Source organism: Xenia sp. Carnegie-2017, unplaced genomic scaffold, assembly GCF_021976095.1.
Source record: "Xenia sp. Carnegie-2017 unplaced genomic scaffold, XeniaSp_v1 HiC_scaffold_21, whole genome shotgun sequence".
NCBI classification, from domain to species: domain Eukaryota; kingdom Metazoa; phylum Cnidaria; class Anthozoa; order Malacalcyonacea; family Xeniidae; genus Xenia; species Xenia sp. Carnegie-2017.
In genome coordinates this window covers 4,326,936-4,334,925 of record NW_025813484.1, presented here as the reverse complement: position 1 = coordinate 4,334,925, position 7,990 = coordinate 4,326,936, and the positions used below count along the sequence as shown (strand labels likewise).

Genomic DNA, 7,990 nt, shown 5'->3' with positions numbered 1-7,990 from the left:
GTAGATCGTCCAGGTTGGTATAGTCCTGAGAAGGACTGTTTTTGTTGTTGTTGACTGACGTTTCGACAACCTTAGCGGAAGTCATCTTCAGAGTCAAATGAGGAGTAAACGTCAGGTTAGCCGTATTTTTTATCTGGTTCTTACGTCAGAACGTACAAATAGTATGCTTACTTTGTGAGTGAAAACTAAATTCCAAAATCCCATTCAACTAAACAAAATGTAGTAGCCCACCTTTCTTTTGTACACAAATGTACGCATTTATCATATACTTTCTCCCTTCCCCCATTTCTTTCCATACGTACTAAATGAACGACCGCTAGTGAAAATACCTAGTTGCCCGTTTCCCTGCATTCCTGTACCCGTATTTATGCATCAAACTAAAAACGGCTTGATGATACATAATCACAATGTGTTATATTATCGTCACACACGTCACATGATGATAATTACGTTAATCAGACAGTAATTCATTTGAAGTTTCGAACCGGCGGACGTTAACTGAGCGACATCTTGTTTATAGAGTGCGTCAAAAATGTTTACCATGTATTTATGCTGGTTTTGCCTCTGTTCTCTAATCCTCCAATGCTTTTCTGCTCGTACTACAATAAAAGCAAGCAACAAACATTCGTGTTACTCGAATCCAGAGCTGGACAAAAATTTCAAGGAAGTGATGTAAGTCAAACACAAAATTATAGTTGTCTTTGCTTTATGATAAAGGGAATGATATCTTGATAATGACGTCTAATATCAACGCGCAATAGAAATAGATTGCAAAAGACTCCTTCAACTCATTCTTTTGGTGTAGGAAGGCGCGCATTTTCACAAACTTTGTACTGTTGTATGCAACAATCTGCTTCTTAAAAAATCTTGCTTCAAATTTATAATCTTGCATACTTATATAAAATTGAGCGTCCATTATAAACAAACACGGGCGTGTAGAATAATACAAATTTTTATTGCGCATTATTTGAACATTTGGGTATTGTGAAGAACAACCGCACAAGGTCAAACAAAGTATCTATTACATGGCTAGTGGTAAAACGCAGACTGAACCCAAATAGTAAGACGAACTCGCGAAAAAGATTTTTGCTTGTTCAAGTCGGTGAATGTTTGTCGAGCTTGACTTCTATGTGTCGTGGCAGGAAATAATCGGATGCATTGCTTCACCATTTTATATGAAACATGATAAATTATCATACTATATTATTAACTGACAACGACGATGTTTTCTTTACATTAAGTAAAAGTCCTCGACCTCACGAATATCTGAAGCTTGAAGATCTTCCAGTTTCATGGGATTGGAGAAACGCGAATGGTGTGAATTATGCCAGCGCTACACGAAACCAACACATTCCGCAATACTGCGGTTCGTGCTGGGCCATGGGAACGACCAGTGCATTATCTGACCGTATAAATATTCAGAGAAAGGGAAAATGGCCAGTGAATTATCTTTCTGTTCAAAACGTCATTGACTGTGGTAAGGACTTTGATTTGTCTTAGAGAAAAATTCATCTCATCAGCTTTAGGTAAGGGCTACAGTAGAATTGCTGTTGAATAATACTCAATAATAGCTCCAGTTGAGAAACGAAAAATTATGCAAGTTTCTGCGGGCTAAACTTGAGCAACCTGGGTCCCTACAGCATATGTGATTGCAAATTTCACTTTCAAATTTTAATTCAACTCGCAACAGGTAACGCAGGCTCATGTGAAGGTGGTAACATGATACCTGTATATGAATACGCCAAGAAAGAGGGTATCCCTGATGAAACGTGCAACAACTATCAAGCAAAGACCAGGATTGCGATAAGGAACATCAATGTAAAACTTGTACATTCGCTGGACATTGTTTTGCTGTTCAAAACTACACAAGATTCAAAGTCAAAGAATACGGTTTGTGTGATGTTTGTAATCTTCTCCATTCTTCTTCTTGCAAAGTTATTCAGAATCTTCTTTTCCCATGGTTATTAAATGTCCAAGAAGGATTTCTATTAAGTGGTTCTAGATCAAAAGTTTATACCATACAAAGAACCGAGTGAAGAACTGAGTTTAAATATCAACGTTTTTCGTCCTTAGGCCGTGTCAGTGGTAAAGACAAAATGAAAGCAGAAATATACGAGCGCGGTCCAATAGCTTGTGGCATAATGGCGACTCATAAGATAGAGCAATATCACGGCGGGGTTTATTCGAAGTACAGTGACGATATCGAAATCAACCACACCATTTCTGTTGCCGGGTGGGGCGTGGATACCAATGGTGTCGAATATTGGATAGTGCGCAACCCTGGGAAGACCGTGGGGTGAAAGGGTGGTTGAGAATTGTTACAAGCGCGTACAAAGAAGGCCAAGGTAACAAATACAATCTTGGCATCGAGACGATGTGCGTCTTTGCCGTTCCGGAGGTCACTGATGAATTATCTGCATGATTTTAACCGAAGTAAATGAGTGTAATTATTCTAATTAAAAACTGTCTTTAAAAAAAACAAAATATAACATTCAATCTGAAGTAAAGTCGTGCAATTTTTTGTTTATTGAATGTTTCTCAAGTGGCTTACTACTCACACTATAGCATTAAAATCACATAAATGCCCCGTTTTTAGCATCTACTGACTTTGCAGTATTGCAATGTGATGAATAGGAAGATTAGCACGAGACCTAAACACAAGTCTGCCCTCATAAAGTCGATATTTCTGACCCGAATATCAGTAAACGCCCCAGTTTACGAAGAAAACCAGACATATCGAGAACGTTTGAGAAGTGTGCATGAAAATTAATATACACACCGTTGCCACGAATGTCAGAGAGACATGAATGAGAGCAGCGAAAATGACGTTGGAAGCGCAAATATGCATACTTTCTTTGGTTGTACGAGGACGAACGCTTGTATTGTAAAACCCTAGCACTCACGGTAATTGAGTGGAGCATCAAAATCATTGCAAATTGCTTTTCCAAAGCGGTATTTTCTCTCCACTGATTGCTTAGCCGGATTAGAAACATTTTATCAAAAATCCTGCCATCCGATGGATTAGTGGGAGCGCAATTTCTGTGTCACTATCAGTGAGTGTGAATGTGAGTAAGGATTGTGTGTCAGTGTAAATACATATTCCTTATTTAACATTTTAACACCATGTGTTCAGCTTGAAGTGGTAAATTCTTCCCAATCCCTACACTATTATCTTGATGTATCTTGTACTTCGTACATTGGTGTATCTCATTATATAAGGAATAGACAGTCAGACCACGTCGTTCTAAAATTCGCTGATTATTGTATGCTTAGCCATCTCAGCGTTCTTATTGGTCAGAAACTACAATTGAGCGGCTGTCATAATATGGTAATCACATGCGTATAATAAAATATGCGTGACACAAGAAGTTGTTTCTTTACTTTGTTCCCTGTGCCGTGGTGTTATCCCCGATTGAAATTTGTAAATGAAATCATAGTAATTTGACTTGTATTCACTGTTTGTAAATGTAGTTAATACTAGTCCCTGTGTGTTACGCCAAACCAAAAACGGATTGACATCACTCTCTTATGCAATGTTAGCACGGTTATCACATGATGGTAATTCGTTTCATACATAGTCCACAGTTCATCTCTACTTGTGAGAAACATCTTAAAGTACCTTTGAAAAATAAAATGCATACCTTGTACTTATGTTGGTTTTGCCTCAGTTTATTAATTCTCCAATGCTTCTCTGTCCGTACAAACACAATACCTGGCCGCCGAAGATTCTGTTACCCGATCCAGAGCTAGACAAAATTACAAGGAAGTGATGTAAGTTTAACAAAGAAGTAAAGTTGTCTTCGCTTTGTAATGTATAAGAAACGGTGTCTTCATTTCACCGTTTATTATACATGAATTTCTAATACTTGTAGATAGATCGAGTGGGACTCTTAAGTCTTTTAATAATGATTCTTCCGATGTAATTTATTGCTCTTTCATTTTTTGAGCTCAAGGACGAGCGATGTAATTTATCGCTCTTTTTTAAAGCACAGTGACCTCATTCGTCACGAGGCGAGGCACTTAGCAAAAGTTACTGTAAGCCTAATAAGTGCTTTCCGGAATTATTCTATATTCATTTATACTTCGAATTTATAATAATATGTTTTTGGAGAAATTTCCTTTCTTGTATTGTGTTTAATTTTGGTTGTAATGCTTACATGTAGACAATCTTATCTGTGTACCGTGTGATACTAAGTTACAATGTTTCCTATGATAGGACTAAAAGTCAATAGGAGCAAAAATGATCGATCGATTGACTGTGAAAAAATTCTAGCTTAAAATACAATGTTTGTACCATTGGGAATTGAAAGTGAGCTGTGCGGACTAAAGATTGTGCAATTGCTATGAATCAAACAATTTATCATTCAAGAAAAAGTTAAATCAACCACGAAATTTATAAATCGTGCGGAAGGTTGAGCTACTTTTACTTCGACATACCTCAGTGCCTATATCAATGCAGGCTTCACAGGATCGAATGATGTTTCGATATGATTGTCAAATCATTGCGGGCTCATTGGTCGAAGAGGCCATGCATAGTCCCTTGCATGATGCAACGCCATGATTTAATGGCAAAACAACTCAGTCTGTGGCGATCCGTAACAGCACAAAATTGATTTAAAAAAGAAGTTAGACTTTCCACTGCTTTTCAGTAATAAACATTTTGCACAGTAAATACACATTATTATTGTTCAGTTACTGATAAAATGCACTGCAATCAATCCGTCACAGTCGAGAAATACCTTGAAATATATTATATATGGACTAATCTTGGTTGCAGTGTTTAAAACTCTCTCAGTTGCGTGTCTATCTTTAAAAAACTCACTCGTTACATGTCTACAACTCTCCCATTGCAGTCCTTAAAAAGCATACTCGCTTTTTTATCCGTAGGGGCACTCAAAAACATACTATTACCTATACTAATTTTGTAAAAAACAAGGACTAATTTGAAATCTGTTCATCAACTCACTTCCTTCTGATCGGCCAATGAGCGATTCTTTCAACTAGTACATGACGTAGCCTTTTTTAAGTTTGCTCTTCGTATGATTCACTATCAATGACGATGTTTTCTTTGCATTAAGTAAAAGTCCTCGACCTCACGAATATCTGAAGCTAGAAGATCTTCCAGTTACATGGGATTGGAGAAACGCGAATGGTGTGAATTATGCCAGTGTTACACGAAACCAACACATTCCACAATACTGTGGTTCCTGTTGGGCCATGGCAACGACAAGTGCACTATCTGACCGTATTAATATTCAGAGAAAGGGAATATGGCCATCAAATTATCTTTCTGTTCAAAACGTACTTGAATGTGGTAAGAACTTTGATTTGTTTATTTATCACATTCATCTCATTGAGAACATACATTTCACGTTATTGTTTATTTGTTATTTCTGGGGAATTTTTAACACATGTTACTGGATATTTGTTGATGCAGCTGAGAAGATTTTGCAAGTTTTGTCTTTCTACAAATGAAACTTATTTTATATTTTAACTTTGTTGGCTGGCTGCAAACCTTGAGAAGACAGTAAAGAGAAGTATGTTTACCATGATTTGTGCGAAAAACTAACCATGTATTCCCACCTTGGCAAGCTGATGGTTGACATTAGTTTTACTGCTAATAAAGAATTAAAACAGCTTGACTTTTAACAGTAGGAAAATTATTTAACAACCAAACCATCCAGCTAACGACGCCTTTACACAAAATTCATTGTCTTAACACTTGAAAGAAATTACAATTATATTGTCAAGTATTCGCTTTAAAATCTCCATTTTGACATTGTTAACAATGTGTGGCACTGTGGCTATAAAATATAGCCGAAAGTTTGTTGAAAGATGAGCGTTTAAGAGGGTGGGGTGGGTAATACATTACACCAAATTCAAATTTGAGATCTGATCGCAACAGGTAACGCAGGCTCATGTGAAGGTGGTAACATGATACCTGTATATGAATACGCACAACGAAAGGGTATCCCCGATGAAACGTGCAACAGCTATGAAGCAGAAGACCAAGGTTGCAATAAGGAGCATCAATGTAAAACTTGTACATACCCGGGACATTGTTTTGCCTTAACAAACTACACAAGATTTAAAGTCAAGGAATACGGTTTGTGTGATGCTTGCAATTTTTTCGATTCTTGTCATAATCGTCTGCCTTTCGTGTGGTTAGTAAACATGAGAACAATTTCGCTACAGTAATTCCAGAATAAAAGAAATACCATGCAGACTGAGTATAAAAATCAACGTTATTTCTTAGGTCGTGTTAGTGGTAAAGATAAAATGAAAGCAGAAATATACGAACGCGGTCCAATAGCTTGTGGCATTATGGTGACTCCAAAATTTGACAAGTATAGGGGTGGGCTGTACTCGGAGTACAGTAACGAAATTTTAATAAATCACGCCATTTCTGTTGCCGGGTGGGGCGTGGATACCAATGGTGTCGAGTATTGGATAGTGCGCAACTCCTGGGGAACACCGTGGGGAGAAAGGATGGTTGAGAATTGTTACAAGTGCTTACAAAGAAGGCCGAAGTAACAAATTCAATCTTGGCATCGAGACGATGTGCGTTTTTGCCGTTCCGGTCGTCAATGAATTATCTTCTACGTGATTTAATCCGAAGAAAAATCACTGTAATTATTTTAGTTTCTAATTAAAACTGCCATCGATTTTCGAAAATTTTTTTCACCCTCCATTAAACAGGCATTTAGCAAAAGAACATTTTACATCGCAGGGGAGCATGCCAAGATCAAGGGCAAGGGTCATCTGTGGGGTATCATCATCTTTCAGCACTTCATTACTTTTCCAAAATACTGGCTGTTCCTAACGATGTTGTCTTTGGCAGAGGTGCTAAGTGTGATATCCATTTTCCCTAATCAAATAAACCACCATGTTTTTTCCTCACACTCCAAAGTGCTCCGATAATCAAAATTGCAATTATCGCAAATCCTTTCGACTTCTCCTTTTCGCCAATCAAGAGCAACGTCAGCGATAACACATTTTCTTTCGCCGTTGTCAACCATAACTACATGCGTATTTGCACTAAGGTTAGCGCTTGAGAAACTCCCAAGTCCCCAGACCTAGAAATAGCCTCCCCGCTTTAAACTTTTAAAAACAATGAAATAATCTAGGCAGACTTACTGCAAGTTTAAGACATCTTCTATTGAAGACGATTTAAAAAAAGCACGCACGTCAACCATATTCGCATATATTTTCCTGAATATAAATATATTTATACAAATGTTCATATACATTGTTATACAAAGTATCGAAGTATACTTAACTTCATGAACGACAGATTTTTTAGGTCCTTTTAGTTTTTTTTATGCAAAATATCAAAAATCCACTCTATTGAAAAAATACGTTCAAAGATCCAAATCAAACGACATAAATTAAACTGAGTTCAACTCGCGTTCAAATCAACTCAGTTTAATTTTTTTTGCGCCTAAGCACTACACACAGGCATCTGATAAAGTGCGATTGTACACAGCGGCGACACCAGCTAAAAAAGTGTGTGTGTGGGTGTGGGGGAAGAGTATGGTGTAATGATATTCAATGAATGGTTTGAAAATGAACTATTAATTTTTTGACTGAGAATATTGACTCGGAATATGACTACCGCTAAGGTTGTCACAATATGTCCCAAACATTGCTTCTCAAGACAGGGGCGGATCTAGAGTATGTCAAATCCGTCGCGCGACTGATATTTGAAATTCAAAAATTACTTATTCATATTAATTAAAAATTCATTAATTATTCTTACTTTCTTATCGCATTTACTTCGTGATAAAAAGCTTTATTTATTATTGAAACTAATGACTAATCCAATGAATATCTCGTTGGTAACCAGATCAGTTGAATTTTAATTGCCTGGAATAACCGGACTGATAAGCGGGGTGGCTTGACTGGTTCGACGGATAAAGGAGTCTGGACGCCAAAAACATTTATTTTATTGGTCAATGGGCAGATCAGTGGACAGTCTGGAATGGTCTCG

General features: G+C 37.3%; 2 pseudogenes; both read left to right on the top strand.

The window, feature by feature from the left end:
• Window positions 1-430: 430 nt before the first annotated feature.
• LOC124444271 lies at window positions 431-2,502 on the top strand (annotated as a pseudogene).
• A 1,053-nt stretch (window positions 2,503-3,555) lies between these two features.
• Window positions 3,556-6,675, top strand: LOC124444558 (annotated as a pseudogene).
• Window positions 6,676-7,990: the final 1,315 nt, after the last annotated feature.